Source organism: Varroa destructor, unplaced genomic scaffold (genome assembly GCF_002443255.2).
Source record: "Varroa destructor unplaced genomic scaffold, Vdes_3.0 BEIS01000003.1, whole genome shotgun sequence".
Taxonomy (NCBI): Eukaryota; Metazoa; Arthropoda; class Arachnida; order Mesostigmata; family Varroidae; genus Varroa; species Varroa destructor.
In genome coordinates this window covers 58,361,659-58,386,231 of record NW_019211456.1, presented here as the reverse complement: position 1 = coordinate 58,386,231, position 24,573 = coordinate 58,361,659, and the positions used below count along the sequence as shown (strand labels likewise).

Genomic DNA, 24,573 nt, shown 5'->3' with positions numbered 1-24,573 from the left:
TAATTTCCTGAAATGGTCACAAGGTTACGTGAAGAGCTATATTTATTATTGAAGCAATCATTGTGCCACTGAAACTGCCACTGATTCCAATAAATAAGCTCACGACGTTTCCGAGATACGGGTTATCCTTTCTCTCTAACTATTAAGCCGTAACGCCTCATTAGCAGCTAAAAAAAAAAATATTATAATATAATAATAATAAAATCGAGTAGTAGAATTTTCACATAAAGCTGAATGAATAAGGATGGTTGAGAATCCGAAATCGTCTCATATTGAGAGTTGTTTTTGCTGAATGAAAAGAGCAAATGCATAAAATTGGGAGCGAGCTCTCAGCCAAACCTATGCGATAATTTACGCACTACGCCAACAGGTTCGTCAGTGAGATGGAAAGATTGGGCTATTTCAGATGAAATTCAACGAAAACTGAGTTTTATCAGCAGTTTTTCAGGGTCAGCGTGACGTTCGTAAAGGTGTATCACAATCATATCTCGAGATTAAACGATTGATTTTTATGAGACAACTGATTTGTATATCTATAAATTAGCCACTTCTATTCAATACAGATTTGCATATATGAATAATAATAGATGTGAAATTATAAGCTCTGCGCTTAGTGCGTGAAGTGACGCCCAGCACACTTCTGATTATAAAGCCCTGTCCAGGAATAATTTAGAAACGTGAATTGGGTTGTAGTCTGCTAGTGATAACTAACACTTTAATGGCGTGGAAAAAATAAATTACAGTTGTCGTATAAAGGATCAATGTATTATTCTTATTATTGATACTGCATAATTTCAATGGATGAATAAGCCGACAGTTATTCATTTTGTGATCGTTTACGTTTGCAACAACAAGATTACGTGAGCAATTTCGGATGATGACGAATATCTATCTAAAATACGTTGACGTATTATAGAAAAGTCTCTTCGTTTCAATGATGTTTTCGTTCGCGGACAAAAACATTTGATCCTTTCCGTCAAAGTATTAGAGGCTGAATATCTCCAAGATTAAACGCGAGAAAAACCTTATACGTACCATCGACCATAGCGTCTTAAGATCTTAATTGGCGCACCAATTTTTCTGAGATCTGAGCTTTACAAAAAATTGTCGCATAATGTGACAGGAACTGACGAAACAAAGTAATGATACACATAGCTTTTTCTATATGCGGATAATTGGATACGACGCATAGAGTCGAGGTCTGAGGTATACGTTTGTCACGTGCTCGTATTTAATGTGCACGATACTCGAGTGTACACTATAACATAAACGTCTCGTATAAAGCTGTTATTTATTCCTACGTAAAATACAACTCTGTAAAATTATTTAATAAAGAATGAATTTCAGGTTGTGCTGTTCTAAGCTGATCTTCGATAATCCTATGGTTTGCTCCTATGCCTACTATCTAGTTTCATCCATTTTTTGGTCACAAGCCGTAATGTTATCATGTACTAACGGTGGGATTCGAACTAATAGCTGCGTATGCATAAAAGCTATCCAAATGACAGCTTCCCTAGTGCGTACCACGCTAAAAAATAAATTAAAAGATTTACTTTATGGCCATAGATGTTGAATCAGAATCGGCGGCATTCTATGCTTGACGAAATCTCAAATGGCATTGGAACTGTGATACTAATGAACCGGTCAGTCTAATTTTGTATTACGCAGTGAAACTCAAAGGGATGTAAGAAAGGACGTCGAAAGACTAATACCCACATATGTTAACACATGACACTGTGGTATCGCATGTGGAACTTAGATAAATAACTCTAAGCATAAGTTCTATCCCATATGCCAAAGCGAATAGTAGCGCACAACAGCCCTGAGTTAGGCAGGGTGTGATTTTTTTTCAGCAAATCGGGGTATGTTCGTACGCCAAGCTAACATGCACGTTATGTCATAGATACATAGTAAAGATTTTATGCGCTTAGGCATATCGCTGAGCACGATGCCTTTCGTTAGTCGATTTTATTTGATTAATTAATATATTTTTAATCTTTCAATAATAAGAACGAATTCAAAAAGGCCGCGTTCTCAGCAGACGAAAACGCCAAAACAAGTTTTTTTTTCACTAAGTCGTTGGGAAACAGTTTCGGCGGAAAAAGTAGCAGTCATTTTTTGAACAATAGTTAAATATGGAGAATAACTTAACAATATGAAATTCTGAAAAAATTAACAGGCATTAAGGAGCCTTAAATATTAGGTGCAATTGGCAATATTAAACGTAATCAGCCGATAATATGCGTAAACATCATGCAAATGACCGGACCGCCATATCGAAACGTCATGTCGTGCACGTAACTGTGCTTGCCTATGAGTGCCGATGTATTTCGCTATGTGAATGTGGGAATAATGCCCGCCACTACCTTATTTTTACCGACCCCCTGCCGCCCGGGCTTACATCTGTTTACCCCTTCGCCCGTTTCCTCCAACGGCCCCTCACAATTTGCAGATGGCATTTCTTTTGTTTGCTTTTTTCCTCAGTTCTCTGGTTTCATCTGCGACTGTGTCTCAGTGTAGCATTCACAGATACATTGTCTATATCCGAACGGTGACTGTCTTTTCTCGCTTGGAGCGTTGACAGCCGATGCAGTGGCCATAATGCTGTTGTAGTTAGTAGTAGTAGTTATCTTGCTTGTACTATCGCAACAGACAGAAACTGAAAGGTATGTGTGCATAAGGAAGAAAGATGCGCTTTGTGCGAAGGCGGTTTTCGGTGACCTTTAGACGCTTTGCCTTACTTAGCAGTAATAACGACCTGAGTGCAGTGCCTCTCGTTCGCTGCTCCGTCATTTCTCTTCCTTTATCTTGCTTTTTCAGGTAGCGTCTGCTTTGTGTCTGATCTGGTCTCTGATCGATGCGGACAAGAACAAGAGCTCTCTACATTGCGATGGAAATGTACGTGCCTGCGCTTCAATTTTAAGCTGACGAGTATGCACTGACTGAGTAACAGATACTCGGCATTTTGTCTCGTGTATCATGCTTCTATGACCGCGCTTGCTGCCGGGCGTGTACGACTACGGGCAGCTGATCGGAAGACTATGCTCGTCACCGCATATTGTTGCATATACAGTTTTATCTATCGTCCCGTTTTGTCGACTTGTCGCCATCGTCGTTTGTTAAAACGTTGCAAACGAAAGAAACCAGCAGACAGGAGGACAAATGTTTTCAGAGGTTAGCTGAATAAATAGAGACGTATGAAGCGTTAGCGTAGGAGACCTGTGGGCGTCGTCGTAGACGATAGCTGTTATAGTCCATTGCGGTTCATTAAAATGTGCGTTGTTCTGTTTGGAGAAAACACTGGGCAATAAGAAATAGGTGGCGCTGTTGCTGCGGTCACTGTTTGCTTGCCTCAGTTCGATCGAAATTAACACCAAACATTGGGCCTCTCTGAACTGGGCAACGTCATCGCGCAATGCATGCCCCTAAGCAAATAGCTAGCAAATCTATTATGACAAGTTATAGTCAGCTGAAAAAACTAATTCGTCAGTCATTCACCCCTAGCAAAAAGAGATTTATTTCTCCTTCAAAAGAGGATTAAACTTTATATGATATTTGTTCGTTACTTGGTCACTTTGGGTCTGCATGGGTATAATGCTGAGTAGCAGAAAAACTAATGCAGCTGCTCCCGATTCAACGCGTAGATTTCCCCCTGCTGTAATACGATGGCTAAGTAGACGCGAGGCTTAACGTTCGCACTTGCACAGTTTAAGTTGCGGTAAATAAAGGTAGAAGCACGACAAAGGATACAACATAAATACTAGGATTTTCGGAATCATTCAACGAGTCTAAAAGCAAAATAGTAGACAACATTCGGAATAACTCTGCCGAAAATAAAAACACCAAAGGTTTTTATCCGGCAATTTATTGCTTTCGTTTCTTTGCTTTGATGGTTTAGATATTTCTTAATAGTGGACATCTGTTCATGTCATTTTATTATACAAATCTGTGAGCATCATTTAAGTATGTACATATTGGTTTGCCCGTTTGCGTAGGGCTGTCCTATGATTTTTTTCTGCATCGATAAGACTTTATTGTCGTGTATTTTGCGTCGTTGGCTTTAAGTTTTGGTTGACTATTCTTTCGAAACTACAGTTTATTATCAGTTCTCTCAGGCTACCTGTTTAGTGGTGACGGGCCAATTGCAACGACAGGATGGAATAAATGGGTCAGACGAAAAGATAGGATTAGTGGAACAGGACAATGCGATTAATGCGGCAGGATAACTACCACACTCATAGATTCGGTCTGCTGTGACAAATTACAGGGACAAGAGAACAGGATAACTGCACCAAGATGGGTCACTGCCACAAAGTAATAGATTCGCTAGATGAGCTAAGTAGAATTGTTGTGCTAAATATACAATAGTCTCAGAGGAACTGGAACTTAGCTTAGGAAGACCGCAACCGAATAAATGTGACGGTGTAGACCTGTAATGGAATTACGTATCGTTAATATTGACTCGGATACAACGCATGTAGATGTCCATGCTGAAAACCAGATTGATGAAATGTCTGTGACAAAGTAAAATAACTGTTGGCCAACGGGCTACACTAAACGAGGTAACTGCAAAGGGACGAGGACCATTAATGTTCGCCCGAACTATAACTTACATCGGCTCTGAGCGTGTCACTTCCATTTGTATGACTCTAAAACAGCTATAGTTATTGAATAGAAACGAGTCGCTGATTGATTTGTACTATTACTCTGGCGGATCTTTTGCGCTTGTACAGAGACGTAGAGAACGATAGGAAGTATCAGGTTAACGCACACTTTATGTTAATACCATAAAACTATTGAACAATAGTTTATATAAGTTTCGCTTTGGGAGCGTCTAAATGTGGTATATAGTCCATTCGTTCCTAGATCGTATGTGTCAACACGAACTAATGCTTTCAAATGACGCCTAAAAAAATCACCACTGCTCTTCCCTATCATTTTTCTTGTCAACTCGGGACAGTGTACAATTAACTGCTTCAGGATTTCTTTTCCAGGAAGTGGCTGCTAAAGAAACACCGTTTTAAGTAACCAAAAGATATTCGATAGTGAGTGCTTGTGAAGCTGAACTCTTTCAAAAAAAGCGTTGCCCCGTTGTGGCGGTGAGGCCGTATTGTGTGGGCTGCAGGTATCATCGGTAATGAATCAGGCAATGCTCTTAATTGGGCTGAAATGGAGTCACTCTGTAGGATACTGTTTCAACGAATTAAATTCTAAGAATGCATTTAAAACCAAGAAAGAAATGTATTCACCTATTCATTGCGGGGTCCAGTTAAACCTAATCTTACTGTTCGAAGCAAAAACATCTAAAAAAAAACAGCCAAGAGCATTACTGAGCAATAGGCCCGATCCGAGCAATAGCGAAGGGTACAAGTACGAGAACATAGTGAACGGGCCACGAAACTGCTACAGGCAGGTGAACATAACATTTTCCCCAAAAGAACGACCTCTATATGGATTACTTCACTAAATAGGAACAAAACTATTTGAAAATAACTGTACCATAAATATGGCAGTTCTTTCTACTTGAAAATAGCTATACAAGTGGGCCGAAGAGCAGACGGACGATGCTCGCAACCGATTCTTTTATCGATTGATGCTTAGCTAGACGCCTGTATTAATTGTGTACTCGTTTTTTGATTTTTAGCTGTTAATGAAACATTTTTCCTACTCAATAGCTTCATAGAGAATGTTACGCTATACTCGGGTTAGGGTCGCACAGTATGAGGCCACGTTACGTTACGTTACTCAATTCAATTTTTGCTCGTGCGATAAGGTTACTCGTTGAACGTACTACAGGCAAAATTGTGCCCCGACTTAATCTGAAAACGTTACTATATTTGTGGTTCCCATATTGTTTTATTTGACAATTGCGCTTTTTATGTACGCTCCGCTTTTCATCTGGACTGATTAGTATACGGATAGTGAAAGTTTATCTCGCAGCTGTCGCAAAGAAAACTTCTACGCAAGGGTTTGTCGCAGTTGGTGCAAAAAATCTCGTTGCATACTTCAGGCAATGCGCAACCATTTAATTGGTTTTCTGCATGAAGTAGACATTTGGTAGAAAATGGACAATAGCTTAGATTTTGGCTTGACACTTAATACACACAGAGGAAGTTCTAAGTGACATAACAGATCCTTGTTGAATGTGTAAATCTCTAAGCAACTATGCCAAGTTGTCAAGAGTACCATTACGAGATTAAGAAACGATCTTCGTGCCAATAGATATGTGTCAATATGAAAATTGCATCAAAACAAAAAGCAAAAAAAAAAACAAAATTGTTTTCTAGGTCTCTAAATATAATTGTGCACAGCTGTTTGATCTGGCCAATTTGAATAAGTTTGTTTCAGACGATCTACGCCCTTTAGAGAAACGCAAATAGATAAATTCCGTACGAATTACTATTATTGACTTGCGTGGCTTTAAAGGGTGATTGAGTTGTGCTGCACGCCGTCTTCTGTCCAGATTGGGGAGATGAGGCCAGATTGTACATTTTATGAAGCTAAGGAAGCAATCCGGTTGTATTAAACACTCTGATAGTGGTTGAAAACTGTTGAAAGTTGAAAACTGGGTGCCTCAAACTAGACTATAATGATCAGCAAACGTTCACTAAGCACCTAACATCTTCTAAATGAGTTCGATTATATGGGTTTAGAATAGTACGGGGCTTAAGTAATCCCTTCAAATGAATTTTGTTTGTCAAAAAGGATCGTACTATATGACACTATTGTTTATTGAAACCAGGTTTTCTTCAAGCATTACAGCAGCAAAGTACAGCATATTATCAAGCACTTCAGGAAGCAGCTAAAACTGTTAACCATACCCGGAAGCGTTACGAGGTTAACTGGGGTAGGTCAGGTGAGTTTTTTCGCCGCGATGATAGTGCTTCCTGGAGCCATAAAATAGACTTATAGAGCGGTGCAATTTAGATACGCTTTTTGCGATTCTACCTGGTTATTCTGCGATTACAATATACGATTGACAATTGCAGTTTTGAGTCTATAGGAAACGAAAAAAAAACACCATCGCACCGTCAGCCATTTCGCTTTTAAATTGCTAGGATGGACGAAACAGCCCTGTTTCGGTATGCGTGGACAAGTCGTTGATAGAGCTGAGGAAAGGCATCGCGAAAGAGCGCGCGAGACGATGAAACTGTACAAATAACAGGGAGCAGACAACACATCAGAGTAATGCAACTACAGTTCCGAATTTCAGGATGTCAGGGGACTAGGTTTGTTAAATTTGTAATTTTTACACTAGGCAGCATCGTTAGCCGACGATGAAACATATGCGTCACATACACTTTAAAAGGCTCCAAGCGCTAATCTATTGTTTTAAGAGATGGTACTTCTATTGAATCAATAGATTAGCGCTTCAATTAATCAGTCTTAACTAAACGTCAAGGATCAAGCCATATTATCTTCATTGTACTATATCTAGATCTTCCTTGACAGCCGCGCTTCCGTTGCCTTTTTTTCCAATCCTTAATCAGGGCATTTCACTGCAACGTCAATCTCTCTCGTATAGCCTTTGTTACCCGATTTTGGCGCTTGTCGTTGACGATGCATATTTCATTTCCGAATCTTTAAAATTACGCTGCTTAGGTTTTCCTCTCCCTCTCCCTCTCCCCCCCTCTCTCTCTCTCTCTCTCTCTGTGTGTGTGTGTTTGTGCTTTAAGCACGGATACCGGTAGCGAATAGGAGTGCGTAAGGATTACTTCTTTAGTAAGCAGCCTGCCTTCTTTATAACATTCACGTATATTGGATTACCGGGTGCTAGAGAGACGAGGCGATATTTGCAGCGTCGTTTAACACGCTGACAAGCTTGTTTAATTGTCAATTGCCGAAAAGATGTTTGTGTTTACGTTGTCACTGGACCTGTCAGTCTCACAACATATATTATTATAGTAGTAGTAAGATGATCGTAACGTAAAAAATTTTGTACGATAATAAAAATATAAAATTATTTTAAAAAATTAAGGTTTGTTATCGTTATTTTTACAAGATTGTGCGTGATTTTTTTCTCTATCTAAATTTTCAAACTCGGCTCTTTAGAAAGCGAATTTGACAGTGTTTGCGGGAATTTTTCAAATTTTCTAGTGCTGTAGCGGTAGTCTAGCGACAGAGCTTAATTCCGGTGTTTTTTCTTCCGCAGAGTGCTAAGTCTTCTCATTTACTACTAGGTGCACTAGATTTGAACTCTAGATCGTGACAAAACATAATGCGTCTGCTGAGTTGGTGTAATACACATCCGTTGGATCCGTTCGTGCCTGAATTAGTAAGTGGCCATGTGAGAACTCTGAGCAGCGAAGAAGAACATAGTACTAAGAGACTATCTTGGATATCTTTGAGATCTGTTTTCTTGTACGATAAAGCATCTATGAACATGGCAACATTTGTATAAAATGGCGACAAGCGAATAGACAACAATGTTCAAACACTGTAGGCGATCTGCGCGCTAGAAAACGGTGGAAAGTTCTGAAAAACGATGTAAGTACTCCTGAGGGAAATTGTTACCCATATAAACTTGTAGTAGCCACGGAGGACTTCTGAACGCTAGTTCTGTAGCATGCATTATCGCTTTATACAAATACTAAAGCTAAAGCTTGCATCTTCTCTTGAAATCCTATACTGAGCTTTGAACACAAAAAGCCACTAACCTGGGATACTTTTGTATTCTCACAAGCTTTCCATTTCAGCATAAATTTAGAGCTGCTATGGTAATTACAGACTCGCTACATTGGATATGTATGGAAAATGTTCGGTATTATGAGTTACTTTAACGCTCCAGTGTAACGTCCCATATAATGGATAGAAGTAGATAACTCAGTGTTGAAATTTTTCCTACACGCGTGTCAAGGTTTAACTGCTACTTGCTTTAAGCCATAGTTACAGGTTATTGTTTAAGGCCATATGCAGCCGGTTTTTAGGAAATCGTTTAATATCCATGTAAATTCAATGGAAGGAGGTAATTTGGGAGGAAACCGTTTACTAGCATTGGGCCGTTGAATAATTAACTACACCCTAAAGACTACCCGTAAAATGTTTAAGTGCTATTAGTTTTTGCGAATTAATTCTATCGCTGCTGTGCGTTGAGATGATTTTGCAACGTTCGTACATAGGCATTTTTAACTCTGTGCTACAAAGGAGATCATACCAAAATTACCTACGCCGCGTCCTTGCAGAAAGCTTTTAGCGATTTTTAGCTGCCGCAGCGTTACTAGTCTTCAACGTGTTCTTCACAAGCATTGAATTTACAATGGCACTGTTGATTTGCGTAATCCACTAGAGGTTTTTTCTGCTTTTCTTCGTAGTATCAGCTCTTATTGATACGTTCCGTAGCACCATATGGCTTGGCTGGATAACTAAATTATCAAAATGTTGCTTGTCCTTTTTTAATTAAACTGATTTTTAGTTGAATTATTTTAAAGGCTTGTTTTGAAGACTGAAGCGACTTGGTACCAAGATATATTGGCCCAATAAAATCTATTATGTGTGAACAGTGTTATGTGTTTCGCGTTGTTTAAACATAATAATTCCATTAACTGATCGTATTAATTTCAATAATTTGGATACAACCATAGAGGGTTGCTCAGTGACTGGACCTTTGGACCTTTTTTAACGCCCAACATGTCTAGTCATAGCGACGGCAAGACGACCCTTAAAGTTCCCTGCTATTTCACAAAACCTGGTAAAAGCTGATTGTAAATATCTTCAACGGCGCAGAACTAATGCGGTTTAATTTTCTCTTTCCAAGGTCTAATTAACCCAATCAGCTACTTTGCACGTTCATTATTTAAGCTACTTATAGTTTCAGTTGTTTTGTTTCCTTTATTAACTGTATACTCCTATCAGAATTTCTTGACTGTGGCCAAGTGCAGTTACAACTTAACGATCTACCTACTATATATATATATATATGCTTATTGCTACTAATAACCCCAACTTCTTTAGTGACTAAGGACCGGTCGGTCCCTTCCAAAAAACCTAAAATCATTAAAAATTGTTGACAACGGTTTAACTAATCTATGCAGCGCTTTATAATGACATAATGATTGTTTATCGCCGGGTAGATGACGGTTTAAGTGCGGACGTTTCACCTCGACTCTCGAAGATTGATCTCGAAATCGGTGTGAGTATTCACCGCGTTTTTGCTGATGAAAGCTAAAACGTTGATTTCCTTATCTTCGGTAGGAATGGAAATACCAAGCATAGAACAACAGATCTTTCAGAAAAGTTTGGGACACTTCACAAAGCTCGAATATTTCACTTTCGAGTTAGGCTCAAACGTAAAATTATACGATTCTGATTTTGTTGCTTGAAATGGAAAATATCGCTTGCCATGAAAATGTCGGTTGAATTAAATAGGTTACATTATTATAGGAGATTATTTTATTACAAATAACATGCTGCTTAATTATAAACAAATATCCTTACAGTACTATTATTATTGCCATAGTCTACATTTCCCGCGTTTATCATAGCATATGTTTGCTCCACCGGGGAGCTTCGTTTGTATAACTGCGCATATGGTCATATTTTTTCTTAGCGCGCCCTTTATCGATGTTTTCCATTATTAGTTACAGTATGGTCTCGATTCGCTCATTACGTAGCGAAGACAAATGACAGATGTGTCCGAAAAAGAAAAAGCCGCTATATACTAATCTTGCACTTTTTTTTTTTGTCATCTTCATTGGGTTGAATGCCTTGTACCGCCACGATCACCCCCCAAAGTTAACGGTACCATGCCAAACGTTAGAACGACAGCAATGTGCTTCTGCAGACCCTAGTTCAGCAATAACACAGCTAAAGCGCAGAACACAGATCCAGGGTTCAAGCAACCGAAGGTAGAAATAGGACTACCCTTGCGAGGCTCAAGGACAAATTGCTAGAGACTGTACCCGAGTGTACATTGCAGCATAACCATTAAATGATTCGTGTGTGAGTGAACAAGCAGACACTCGGACAACTAAAATCAGCGGGAAAAAATGGCCAACAGGTAGACTCGTAAGTAGACGTGAGAATGCTAGCAGAGCGGACAAATAGGGACGTGCGACTCGAGCTACAACTTACAAAATAAGGGCATCTTGGCAAAATTATTGGGCGGTACAAACCAGCAGGCTAATGTGAAATAACTACAATGACGGGTGGGTCAACTTATGAGAGTCTGATTGTGATCGTATTGCCGGACTCGGTTAAGTGTAGACATCCAGTGCTTCTACGGAAAAAATCGCTTTATCGCGAAGGGTTGGTAACGCTAATGAGCCGCGAATAATACTTAGAGTTACGTTGCGAGCTGTGTGTGCGGGTGAATACTGTGATTTCGTAATGGTATAGGAGGACCACACTGCAGTTATGCTATAAACGCTGTCCAACTTGTTTTACCAATGGTGACCCACCGTTACGGACAAACTGCAATCAGCGAAACTGCTGTAAGTGAAAAAAATGTTTTTTTTTTTTTTTTTTTTATTTACGTGTGGTACCTGAATCGTTACGTGTCACTTCAGACGACTGGCTTCCAGCGCAGGACAAAGTGTCTTCGCACGGCTTCAAATCTGGACAAGTTTCGCACACGGAGATAACTACATGAGGTGAGATACACAGCAATGATGGCATCATCACACCGTGTAGGACGCACAAAAAGGGTCGAACAAGCATAATCAGAACGTGGAAATGATGGCCCCGCTCAGATTGGGACAAATTAATTGAACTGCGATAAAACGAAATTAAGCAACAATTAGACGCGCTATTAGGCTAGAAATATTTATTAATTCAATATTTGAATTAGCTCAGGCGGAGCATCGAAGCTGGACCTAATAACGTTACCTGGGGGAGATACGTTATGAACGAAATGACAGAAATGCAAAAGATCGGTGGATGCAGTTTCCACTCTTATAATAAAAAATCTACAGAATAAGCATCGACGATCGCAAGTGAAAGGCGTAGACGGTGCGAATGAACTTCACGGTGCCGTTGTCAATATTTGATGTCGCATAGGGCTACCACTGCGGAAGAAAACATTTAAAAAAAGACATTTAATTTAATAGGCCTTGTAGTCACAGTATTATTGACGGGTTTGTATAATGGATCAATTTCAATAGATGGTGACCGGCTAAAGCTAGGTGATAATATTGTGTTCGAATTTATGGGCGCTCTCCTCGCGCCAGATAATACGTATAGAAAACAGCTAGTGAACATTAAACAGCTTATACTAGAGGCATTGAATGAACTGAAAGCAACGGTATGCCATGACAATTGGGCGTTCGTCAAGAGCTGTTGACTTTTATAGTTCAGAATGTTGAAGCATCGGATCAGGCCTGGTACAGGCAGAGTGAAAGCAATTAGCCAATGCCCAAGGCCAAAAAGAATAACAGAGGTAAAGAAATTCCTGAAACCAATTGGACTCTTCCGACGGCTCATCAAGGGATTTGGGAAGATGGCATTCCCACTAGATTCGCTATTGAAGAAGTCGGCGAAATTCGAGTGGTCTGTATAAAACGAAAAAACGCCCGAATTGTTTAGGTAGGCCCTATTGATCCACCTAACGTGAGAGAGGCAGGTCGGCGGTACTAATGCAAGTGGCCTCATAGAAAAAGCACTGCTGATACAACTAGTCGACAGTAATGGCGATTGATACACATGGTAAGTTAAAAGTTGTCTGTATTGGTAACCAAACTGAAGCAGTTGTGCGCCGTATGGACAGTGCAACGTTTATGGTATTACTGGTCAGACCGACGTTGGTAACCTATTATACAGGGTGTAAGTCCCGATCCAAGCATCGGGCGATCTATCCCATTGCTAAATTTCAATTTAGAATTGGGCACAGGTCAGAAACGGCGATGCAACACGCAAACGCATTGAGCCGTAGCACGGTAGAGTTGAGTCTGCACGCGGAAGTCAGCAAATCCAACAAAAACAATGGACCTGTGAAGCGCGTCACACTTTTACCACTCGATGGTCAAGCGGCAATTCTAGCAAACGGCCATCTCATCGTATAGTGGCTGAAGGCACTCACGAAAGATAAAGTTAATAGAACTCCAAAAGGAACATAGAGTTTTTGTTATAAGGGATTTATGTTGTTTTTTAGGAAGAAAGAAGCAGGGATGGGAAGAGCAGTGAACCGAGAAAGTTAAAATTAGTGGCGTCTGAAGACCAATGAGAAAGTTTGTGTTGGTGACGGGCCACGAACAGGAAGGACATTATGCTAAGGCTAACGCGATGGCCATTATCCGTGAACGTTACTGGCCCGTTAAAATAAAATCATATGTGCAGACGTTCGTGAGCGCATCTCTGCGTTGGCTGTCAGGGAGGAATAACAGTGAAGAGAGACTTCGAAGAAGTCGACGACCCAAACACGTTTCAGAGATAATACGGCGATAACACCAGACCGATACCTAAAGTAAATCTTGCGAAGCACGTTATCGTAGATGGACGGATTCTTGAAATCTGTTGGGACAAAGGCCGTCAGATCAACATTGACGACGCAAGCGTTACCATTTGCATAAAAGCTGTTTTTGAGAATCGGTGCATCGATCATATTGGTGACAGATCGTGGTGTGGCGTTTAAGCCTTTTAAGCACAACAAAAGTATGAAGCACTTGCTAGTATCAATGCACGATCCAACAAACGGACGACGAACGGGTTACATCGAATAAAGAGATCATTAGAGTATTGCCAACAACTTGCGGAGATCATGAATCTAAAGACGGGCACTTCGATTGTCAATAATTCAGTAGCCAATCAACTCAGTGCCGACACACAGTAAAGAAAAATTGCCAGTTCAAGCTTTACATGACTATCAGCCCAAAAGAAAACTTATCAGCGGTTAGCAAACTAACATTTGTAGTATGCCTGAAGGGGTTATAAATTATAATTTTCTCATATATTACACAAAATTAATAACCAATTATATGTCTGCTGTTCACGTTCCCGTTTTTCTTTCAGGCACAACCAACGCTTCGGTTCGGTGCCTCCAGCCAGGCGTGACATGATCACCTAAAAACCTGCCTAAATGATATAATTATAATTTTTGCCTGTATAATTATGTTGAGATTTCTTGATTAGGACTAGTATTCGCTTGATAAGTGGTGATCATCTGCACCTAGTAAAAAGGTTTTCAATGTACAGGTGTTTATCATAGAATAATCATTAAATCCAGTTACATCGTTTTGAATATAAATGTACTGAATATAAGTTTCGACCCTAGGACGCTCGACAGACAGCTAGAGTCTCACTGATCCCCTAAACAAATGAAAGCGCCACAGATAAACAAGTTTATTCCAAATGCAGTATAGTTGATTTCCCATCCACTGTTCGATCGGTCCCACTCGGCAGTATAATAGGTTAACAACAACAAGGGGACCATCGTAGATAAAAAAAAAAACAGGAAGCACTGAATGTTCCCTTTTCCTCAAGAAGAGGCTTAGTCCGTAAAATATGACCTAGGAGGGTCAATGGCATGTAAGTTTTTGTCGATCGAGAAGGCAAGAAATGTGCATTATCGAAAGGATTGAAGCTCAACATCTAGCTGGCTTAAAGGTATGTTAATGGCGTGCCCACTCGAAATAAACCCCATCGTCTCGCCATCAAGTCACTATTTTTGGTAGTATTGTAAATTATTCTTGATTAATAATTACCAGTATAATATAACATCGATCAAAAGGGGCGACTGACGAGTGCCTGCTGAAGCGCATATACTATATATATATATATATATATATATATATATATATATATTCCTATATATTCCTATGCTCTCTTAAGGACAAACGCGTACGGTGAACGCTAACGTCTTTGGGCCACTTTAATGAATGCTATCCCTTATCTACGGTTTCCCAGTTATATATGCACAAAACCGAATATATTTAATATTAAAGTGAATGTACGTGAGACATTGTGTGTACATAAAAATTATTCATTTCCTTGTCCTGCAAGATTACATTGATTCCGGAAATTGGAATATCAAGGACCTATTTGACTAAGCGCTCACTTACTGGATGGTTTTTAACATTTAATCAGTATCAATTTCTGGCAATATTTATTCCCTGGTTCGCTTTAAGACAAAGATAAATAGAAGAAACATATTGCCCTATTCAAATCGCTTTAAGCTGTGGCAGATGCAGAACTCCAACGCTAACAAAATCAAAATATTAACAGCTCAGGATTTTATTTCACGATACTAAGCCTTTCTCTCTTGGCTGGGCATATGTTCGCTATCGGTACCATTATTGTTTTAACAAATGATGGATAAAGCCCGAAAGACCACGTAGTTTGTCTTGTTACACTCAGTTACTAGCAGCAATCGTAGACGCGTCGTTTAGAGGAGGGCACATTAAAACCTGTAGTTAGCAGTCAACGGTTTAGGGTCTAATCGAGCCTACCTTGCTTTTCGGTCGTTAGAGTTGGAGTAAAGTCTGGCCTTTAAAGTTATCAAAGGGATAAGGTCATGACGAGAGGTAAAGATGAATACAGCGTGAAAAGTTTTTTTTGTAAATATATCAATATTGTCTAGGCCTAGGCCAGTTAGTTAAACGAATCGAGTACAGCTTATCCTAATTAGGGTAATATGGAAAAAAAGCCCTTGGGCTTATGCCCTTGGGGAGGGCTATAATACATGTAATCTTTTTTTTTTTTAAAATCGTTTAGGCCATGTTGCCGCATTACCGTGCTGGACGATTTATATGTTGGTTTTAGCTTTGTCGATGATTCATGCTTTATAGAATATTTTTATAACATTGTATAAGAATGTACCCGAATTGTTATGCAAGGTGTTTTTGTTTAAATATCTAAATTAAGAAACGAAAGACTAATATATATATAAGAGGAGCTATCTAACGATAATTTGAAGAGTCCCCACTTCAATCTGTTGATGCAGGAGAAGGTGTGCAAATTATTGCAATAGGGAGCGGATTTAATTGTGCAACACGTTTGTGATGGTTGATGTATTAATATTTTTTTAAATAATATTCTATAATGTCGTAGCTTTGGTATATTACTAACATGGAATAGTTAAAATAGGTACAACTGCAGCTCTTCGAATTATTTTATTATCTAATATAAAAATAGTTTCTACATACTTATAGCACAACGTTCACCCGGCTGCCTCGCTAATGATAAACAAAAACAATCATATATATTCACACAAATTTTTATTTATTACAAAGTCTTATACATTCAAGGTTTTACTTAAATATAATATTAGGTGGGCTTCTTTGACTTTCTTCATGGCACTGATTTGTTTCACCATTTTTTAGTCACTTCTTCGCATGCGTTTGGCCCTATATTTAAAATGGCGGTAAGGACCTTTTCTTTGAGTCTGGCAAGCGTCGGTCAACTGCTCTAGTGCACTTTTCTTTTTTAACATTGTCATAGAAGAAAGTCAAGTGGACTCCACTCAATCACATGATATGGAAGGCCATTCAATGTCTTTATCCCGCCCGCAGAATATACGTATACCGAAGTAATGTTTGAGGTGATTTACTTATAAGTTACGTAGAAGGGTGAGCTATTTTGTTTTTGCAAATCCTTTTCTCAACGAGTACAAAAAAGCTTGAATTTACTTTCTGGTACTGGACAGGGTTTATTGACTTTTGGGAAAAAAAAAGAGCCAATAATGCCCTAGCCCACATGCCGCATCAGACAGTGGGTTTCTCGGGATGTGAACTCCTTTCATGGCTAGCTCGGGGATATTTCGTTTATGACAATCCACGACGATGGACAAGGCTGAGAAAATCCGTACCGCCATTTTAGAGATGAAACCCAAAAAAAAGCCACCGTAAAGAAAACCAAGGAATTCCACATTATTGATGCATGATATTGTATATGTAAATAAAATTGTATATGTAAAAAATTTGTAACAACGGAAGATTTATGTAAATAATATTAAGTTCCTTCTTTGCATCGTTTTAAATGTTAGATAGCCGTCCTCTGGAAGATAGAAATTATGTTAGGGTAGGGCATAGTTCCAATGATTTGAACATCTCCTGCTACTTTAATCAAAATGAAGACTCAGAAACGTTCGTGTTATATATATATATATATATATATATAAAAAGATATTCGATTTATTCAAGTCATGCTCATTAATGTGTTAGAGCGTTAACTCACAAGCCTTACAAACATATTAGATCTAGCCGTGATACTTCGAACATCTTTAGAAGTGACAAAATTTAGCGTAAGCGACTAACAGCACTTTTTCCAAAGCAGCCTTTAATGAAGAAGTTGTCGTACTCTTTTCGACTCTAATATCATCACATACAGCTTGAGGTAAGCCGAGATGTCGTTATAACTTAACCTGTATTTGCTGAAATGTTTCTGCCGTAAGCTTTACCTATAAGAACGCCCAACCGAATCATGATTTTTATACTGACACATCTGTTACTAATACGCAAACGATCTAGTTAGTGAAACTATATACTACAGTTTCAAGTTTCGGAATCGTTCCGCGTCCCCGAAACTGGACCCACGAATACAACTAAGGGGTTCCAGAAGCAACAAAGCAGTTTCGATTCGTTTTCAATATCTAATCATTGATCCCCTAGCGAACTTAGTTATGTTAGATGCTTAAACTGGCAGCCACAGCCAATACCATTACACTTATCTGAATTTAAAGAAATGCCTTGAATAAAGTTTAGGTGGGTCTTTTTTACGGGTCACTGAGCTGGCTATACGCCAATCCGCTTTACGATGCCCTTCAACCTACCTAATTGCAAAGTTGTTTTGTGGTTAGAAATGTTTATATACTGGCCTCTGGTGTCCCTCAACGATGTTGTGTGGCCTTATGCGGTTTTTGTACTTATAGACACATATATCCCACCTTCGTGAAACTTCATTTTGAAATGTGCAGATCATTTGAGGATTTATCGGCCACGTTACAGTCTTCGAAGTGTAATCAATGGCATGGTACGCTGGCGTGCTGAGAGTGGAATTTCCAAAAATGTTCGATGTTGAAAAATGTAATGTCTACTATAAAAACTGAAAGTACTATGTTCCCTGTCGTATCCACTAAAATCCGATTAACATTTACTCTAGCTAGTAACACTTACAGGCATACGCTTTAGATGTTATGTAGAAAAAAACTAGGGACGCTTTTATTCGTTTACATAAGGTCGTTGTTTTATCCAAACTGTAATAATGTTTCCTCGAACATAAATCGATGCTTAAAGATGTGCAAAAACTATTTTTACGACAACTACGTTAGAGGTGTTTATTGGGATATTACCGAACTAATCTGCCTTGAAAATCGTCGTTTAAGGGGCAATATCCTTGAGCCATTTCCTACTTGTATAAAATGGGTTATACAAATCATTATTTTTACTTTAAGACCGATAATTTTTATAGTAAATAAGCTTCGAAACAAAAATTGTCAATCGTAACTAGGCGTAAAAGTTACGTCGAAGGAATCCATAGGTGCGGCACACTGGTTTTCCTTCTTAATTAGTTATATCTAATTACATGGTACACGATACTTCTTTATGCGCCTATTTTTTGTGAAAATAAATGTAATAAACGCTGACGACGAACACAGATTATCCTAGAACTTACCTGAACACTAACACCTATCAGAAACAGAAAGAAACTACCGCACGAGGTAAAAAAAAGGTCCCTTCAAAAACCTTTTTAGCAGATAAGCAATATTAACGTCACGACACGTTTAGACGTATTCTGTCACAGTGTCCTCTTTAACAACCAGAAACAAGGCTATGTTTCGATATCGGCTCGAGCTTCATCAGCTTTGACCACTAGCTTCATCCTGGCAAGTCTTAAAGGTTCCCGGTGTCTAATTTTTTTCTTCCGAACTCATAATTATTCTTGGCGCACAACCTGTAGACCAAATATATACATACCATAGTATACATAGCGAGAAAGTTACAGGCCAATGTTCATAGTTTAACACGCACTAAACTTTATTAAACACTTAATTGGAACGACACTTGATTTATGAAGTACCAAGATGACATTTTTTCCGGTCGGCTTTCTTCAGATAGATAAAGAAGTTGTTTAGCGGTTGATGTTTCATCCGTTGGAAATAGCATGCCCTTTCACATATTGTTCCTGCTAACTTCTGCAATAATCTCATCAACCTTTTTTGTAATGGATCGACAACCGCAACAAACGCCCTTTATATTAAAATATCCAGAACTAAAACGACACAACCGTTTTTGGATCGTTCCTTCCAGTTTTTTTTTTTATCAGAAGCAGCATAACTTTTTTGTTTTATGAGCCGAGGCAACATTTAGATCTTCGAACAATTTTAAACGCGACTTATATTACCTAAGATGTGTGACTTTAGAAAAGTAGACAACATTTTCTGCCAACGGCTATGCAATGACTTTACAAGCTTTACGACGCAATCAGGTATCATCATCAGTGCACCTTATGATGAGATAGTTTGCGGCTTTACAATTAATGAGCAAAATGAATGTGTCTAGGAACTTCAGAGGAATCTCGGACTATGGCCTTCAAGTACTACTTAGCTTATAGGTCTATTATTTCGGGGTCATAAACCAGGACAAGAAAGAAGGATATTAAAGCTGTCGTCACTGCGAGTATTTCCATATATCTCGTATGCTCGAAACAGTATTTCGACTCCTGATGAGAAGACCGCAAGTTTAACTTGTCAATTGCGTGCCACGAAGTTCAATTGTGAAGTCAGACTCGCGCTTAACACATTAGGGATTTCGATTGCAAATTATGATCGCAATGCACGAGAACATGCACGCTGCTGACACTTTCTAAAGGATGGCGATCGGTTCAGGACCTTCGATAATATACGCTAGCCGCATATTAACCAGTTACTAAAGATCAAGAAAGCGCCCCTGAGTTTAATTTATTACTATAAGGCTTTCCATAAATACGTGCGTTGTAGGCTTATTCAGTGTACGTAGAACACTATTTTACTCTTGCTATTTTTGAAAAAAGACAAAGACATGTAATCGATACACGCAAGCTCAGACAAAACAAGTTAAAATGCAGGTTCGATACCTACATTGTAAGAACTATAGCTTTAAGTTTCGGTGATATTGTGTATCTATACGCATCACGAGATAGAAGCATGTTGGCCGAAGAAAAAATTGTACCCGATATCACTAAACCTAGACTTCCTTTTTGCGTTTCTGATACAGCTGACTCAAGCACTCCCAGGCGTTTTAGACAAGATCTAGCATTATATATCGCAAACTAAAACACTCAGAACTATTCAAAAAGCAGCAAAAACAGGTAAGTAATTTTAAGATGTAACCTAACGTTCGGTATCTTCAGAGGACCATAAGGCCCCATTTTCCAGCTGTCAAAAACGCTTTCCTCTAGATGGCAGCATTCGATGTGGTTCCACTATAGATGAAAGCTTTGAACCGAGTACATCTGGATATTCAGGAAACGAATGACCTGTTGGCTCATTTATTCCTAAAATTAGGCGACAAGACCGACGTCAATCAAGTTCCAGTCTTACATGATTAAGTCCACAAGACAGACTCCACTACGCCTTTGTCTAGCAGTAAACACGCGCTTCAATCATATCCATGCGGACTATGCCGCTCCGCTTAATAGATACGTGCCTCTTGGCTTTTCGAGATCTCTTTTCAATAGCTAGAAGCATAGCCCTTCAAAGCAGACCGCTGACGCTAACGAGACACTCAGTAAGATATTTGACGGTTTGCTGACCCAATGTGCTTGCCTTTAAACAGCAGAACTCAGCTAACGATACAAGGCATCTCTTCTAGCTTCTGTATCATCCACAAAGAGATAGCCGATTTTCTTTTCCGAAACCCGCGAAGTAGGTAACTGAACATAAACACGAAGTTTCCATTTCATCTTGAATCAGATATATTAACTTTATTGTTATTACTATTTAACTTTGTTATTTCGATCACGTTATTCTTAGATAAATTTCGTATAGAATAATGTATTTTTGCCCGATAACGCTACTGGGAAAATTTCCATTTTGCATGTTCCTTTCACCCTTTTATAGCTGATTACCCCTTAGAGGATTACGTGCTTGTCAAAAGTATATATAGAACCCAATGCAATGATTCCTATTCATTTACGATAGATTGTCTTCTTTTAGATATCCTAGTGAATATGCACTATGGCCCATTTGTAGATATGCAAAATGTAAATGTGATTGCCTCCTACAGATAAACTAAAGCGCGTGCCATAGAAATATACATTGAATGACCGATTTGTATTCTTTGATTAGGTATCTGGAACTCTCTTTCTTAAACTCTTCGTTTGCTTATGTGTTGCTTGGTAGTAACGTGCCAACTGCATCCACAGTCACTATAATGATATACACCATATACGTGGTTGCAGTGCACGAATCTATTATAAGGATCTGTCATACTCTTAGGAACATTACGGGATAATCGAAACTTATTCCATTGATAATACAGAAACCTAGCAGGCCTATACGCAGGCATATATTGTGGATTCACTAGTTGACATTCATAAGTCCTGTAACGTCGACCCTCATACAGGTACTAGGTAAAAGGCCATCGTTCGTTTAAACGCGACGGAATCTGCATAGCGCTGAGCGTTTGCCTATCCGCACCCCGTTCGCGCCTTTGTGCGCGAAGCACACCTGCTAATCTAAATGAATTTTCGGGATAGTCTGCTTCACTTTATGTAGAATCTAATTAGCTATTGAGCTGATCCAAATATCTATTTTATGTAGATGTAATGCTCCCAGGATCCGTTCCGTCATTCAACCTAAAGATGTGAAGAGATTTCAAACTGCTCAATCCTTAGAGCTGATCCTTAGGCTAGAACCGCTTAGGAAGAATATCAAAACATGTTCACTATTATTTGTATCTATGAAATTCATTGCGTGTAGTAGTATCGGGCAGTCGATTTCTTAACGCGATTCAGTTAGACCACAGCACGGTCTGATATTTATGGATATATAATGTAAAGAAATGAGCAATCAAAGTATGTGCTATGCTATATAAACAGAAATACAGTTAAAAAAAAAAAACATTTAATCAACCGTGCAACACTTAATTCGGCATCTATTCTAATCTAGCTCAGTTGTCTAATGATACCATAGTATGCACACACATGTTTTAAATCGAAATAATTGTTTACCATTAGGGGATAAAATTTATCTGGTGAGCGCTCCAGTCTTCTAGAAAACTTGTAAATAAAAATCGGTTGAGCTCACTCCTTGGGAGATCAGTTCAAAGAAACAACAACATTTAGTCTTGGAAATTCGCGCCAGGGTAATATGTTTTTGCCTGCCGAAGGCCACAGCGCAGTGGGAATTCGTTAGAGATTGTTGAAGACATTAGACAAGAAGGAAATGCAAGATTGGCGTATCACATATAACATGTTACAGAATTACAGTTAAGATACTAAAAACCGAGTGGAAAATAGTTCCGCAAAAAAAAAAAGCAGTAAATTAGGTCCAAGCCAGTTGAAAATGCGAAACTTTAATTAACGATAAACCCGCCTGAGGTATACGGTCGTCATGGATAATATGACAGCTAGTACGCCAGGAACCAAACGAAAGAATGGCGTCTTCCTGGGAAAAATCGACTTCGACGGCATCGCCAAGTAGACTCGATGATCATGATGGTAGTATTTGTAACGGCATCTGTTCCTACGAAATGCTCGTTGAAAACAAAACAATGACTGCAGTCGGCTATTTTATATTCCTCAAGAGACTCATTGACAGATCGCACGGCAGTCTGGTTGCTCGATAAGAACGTCAGACATGATTGCCATGCCTCAGTTACTTCCTGCATTGAGAGAAGGAACATTTAGCGTTGGTTTCAACCCGCCGCTTCTTCTGATCAAGGTCCGCGTCACTGCAGGATTTTCCATGCCCTAAAAAGGACAACTGGGGTGCAAGCATACTCCACTATCCATTTATTTCGAGAAACCATGGATGAAAGGAATGCACGTGAGAATACGAATGATATGAATGATATGTCTATTCAAAAGCTACCGGGGCAAGTGTGTAAAAAAATTAGGGAGAATAACTCTAGCGCAGAAAAAATCGTTCTATCTTTCCCGGCTCAAGAGTTACTTAATTTCAAAGTCTATCATGAAAATAGTGAGCGATAATTAAAATGTTGACTCTGCTATTAAGGCTAACATATTCACAACTAATAATTGTTAATAATCTATGTTGTCGTTTAGCGTTAAAAAACAACCAAATTTAGGCTACAGCTCATTGTAACATTTTCTAGTAGTAACTGGTGTCCACTTTAATCTCGTTCGATCCACCGCTAGTGATTCACCAGCCTCAAAGTTTGACGTCCTTTACTAGGACTTGCCGTCAGGTAGGCCACAACTATAAGACCAGCTTTACTCATGGCTGGAGTTATCGTAGATCTACGCAGTTTTCGGAGTGCAAGTTCGCTTGAAAAGGTATCAACCGGAGCATGGGGCAGCTGTAAGAAAGCATAACCTGGAGTCTGTTGTTTCTAGATATTTTATGGTCTTCCTCGTAAGGGTTCGTTATAACCCGCAAGTAAGGTGAAAGCTGACTAGAAAATTTCAACCAAAAGGCCATAAGCAAATATTAAAATCGTCCAAAAATATCTAAGTTGGTCCTTTGCCGAGGCCACGAGTTCACACTGCCGCGGGCTATGGAGCCTACATTGGGTTGAAGAGGCCATCAGCAAACCAGCCGGCAATTCTCGTTTTATATAGGCCTAACAATACTCGAGAGATATTTTGGCAACCAGGCAAGTGTAAGGCAGCGCATACTGCCAGCCACAAAGCAGCAATATTTACGAAACGGGAAATAACAATCAAATTCCAGCTCAAACATGTAAAGTGGGGCTGTGCTTGGTCGTATGTTCTATTAGTATCAGTTGACCCAGATTTTGGCAAAGTAATGTGGTGCGCTATCCAGCATTGACTACCTATTAAAATGAAGGGACAAATTAAAAGGAACTGAACTGTGGTGGATTTTAAAAAAGTGGGCTTTAGATCTGATAAAGGGAATAGTTAACGGACTTGTATTTATTAAAAAAACATATGACTCGATAGAACACAAATCCTAACGGCATCATTTTTCATAACAACAAAAACTCTACAGATACTTGATGCTCAAGGGTAAGTGTTGTAAAGCAAGGCTAATTTTTAAAGCCTAAAGTAATTTTTATTAAAATGAATGGATGAGTTTCATCGTTCTTGGAAAGGATTGTTTTTATAACTGGACAGAAAATAACAGAGCTAGGGAAGACCAACGTCTAATTAGAACGCACAACTGGACGGCATTCTATGTAATGGCAATTCGGAAAGAAGAGACGATTAATCACACAGCAAGGAAGGATCGACGATTTGGGAAACCCACAAGTGGAATATGCACACTGTTCAGTTTTATTGTATCAATAGGCATATTTTATGGTGCACATGTATATATTGGATTTTTGAAAAAGTACTGGCCATTTTTCTAGCTAGAGGGTTTTAGAGTCATATTTAAGTGACGTCGGGTTAGCATTGGTATCATTGGGAAGGTGGGATCTAGCAACAACAGGTGCACTAAAACTGTTAGAATTCCTGTATTCAGACTAAAGATAGAGCGCCTTGAGGATGAGCCAAATTTATGAAGAAAATTACCATACCTTA

At 39.1% G+C, this 24,573-nt stretch overlaps 1 long non-coding RNA gene across 2 annotated transcripts; it reads left to right on the top strand.

The window, feature by feature from the left end:
* Positions 1-8,021: 8,021 nt before the first annotated feature.
* LOC111247314 (uncharacterized) lies at positions 8,022-14,652 on the top strand. Of its 2 annotated transcripts, none has more exons than XR_015323874.1 (5): positions 8,022-8,487; positions 10,071-10,129; positions 10,732-10,996; positions 11,505-11,588; positions 13,942-14,652. It is a non-coding gene; the product is annotated as an uncharacterized LOC111247314 (long non-coding RNA). The 2 variants fall into 2 exon arrangements; XR_002672079.2 differs by having other exon boundaries at positions 10,732-11,004.
* Positions 14,653-24,573: the final 9,921 nt, after the last annotated feature.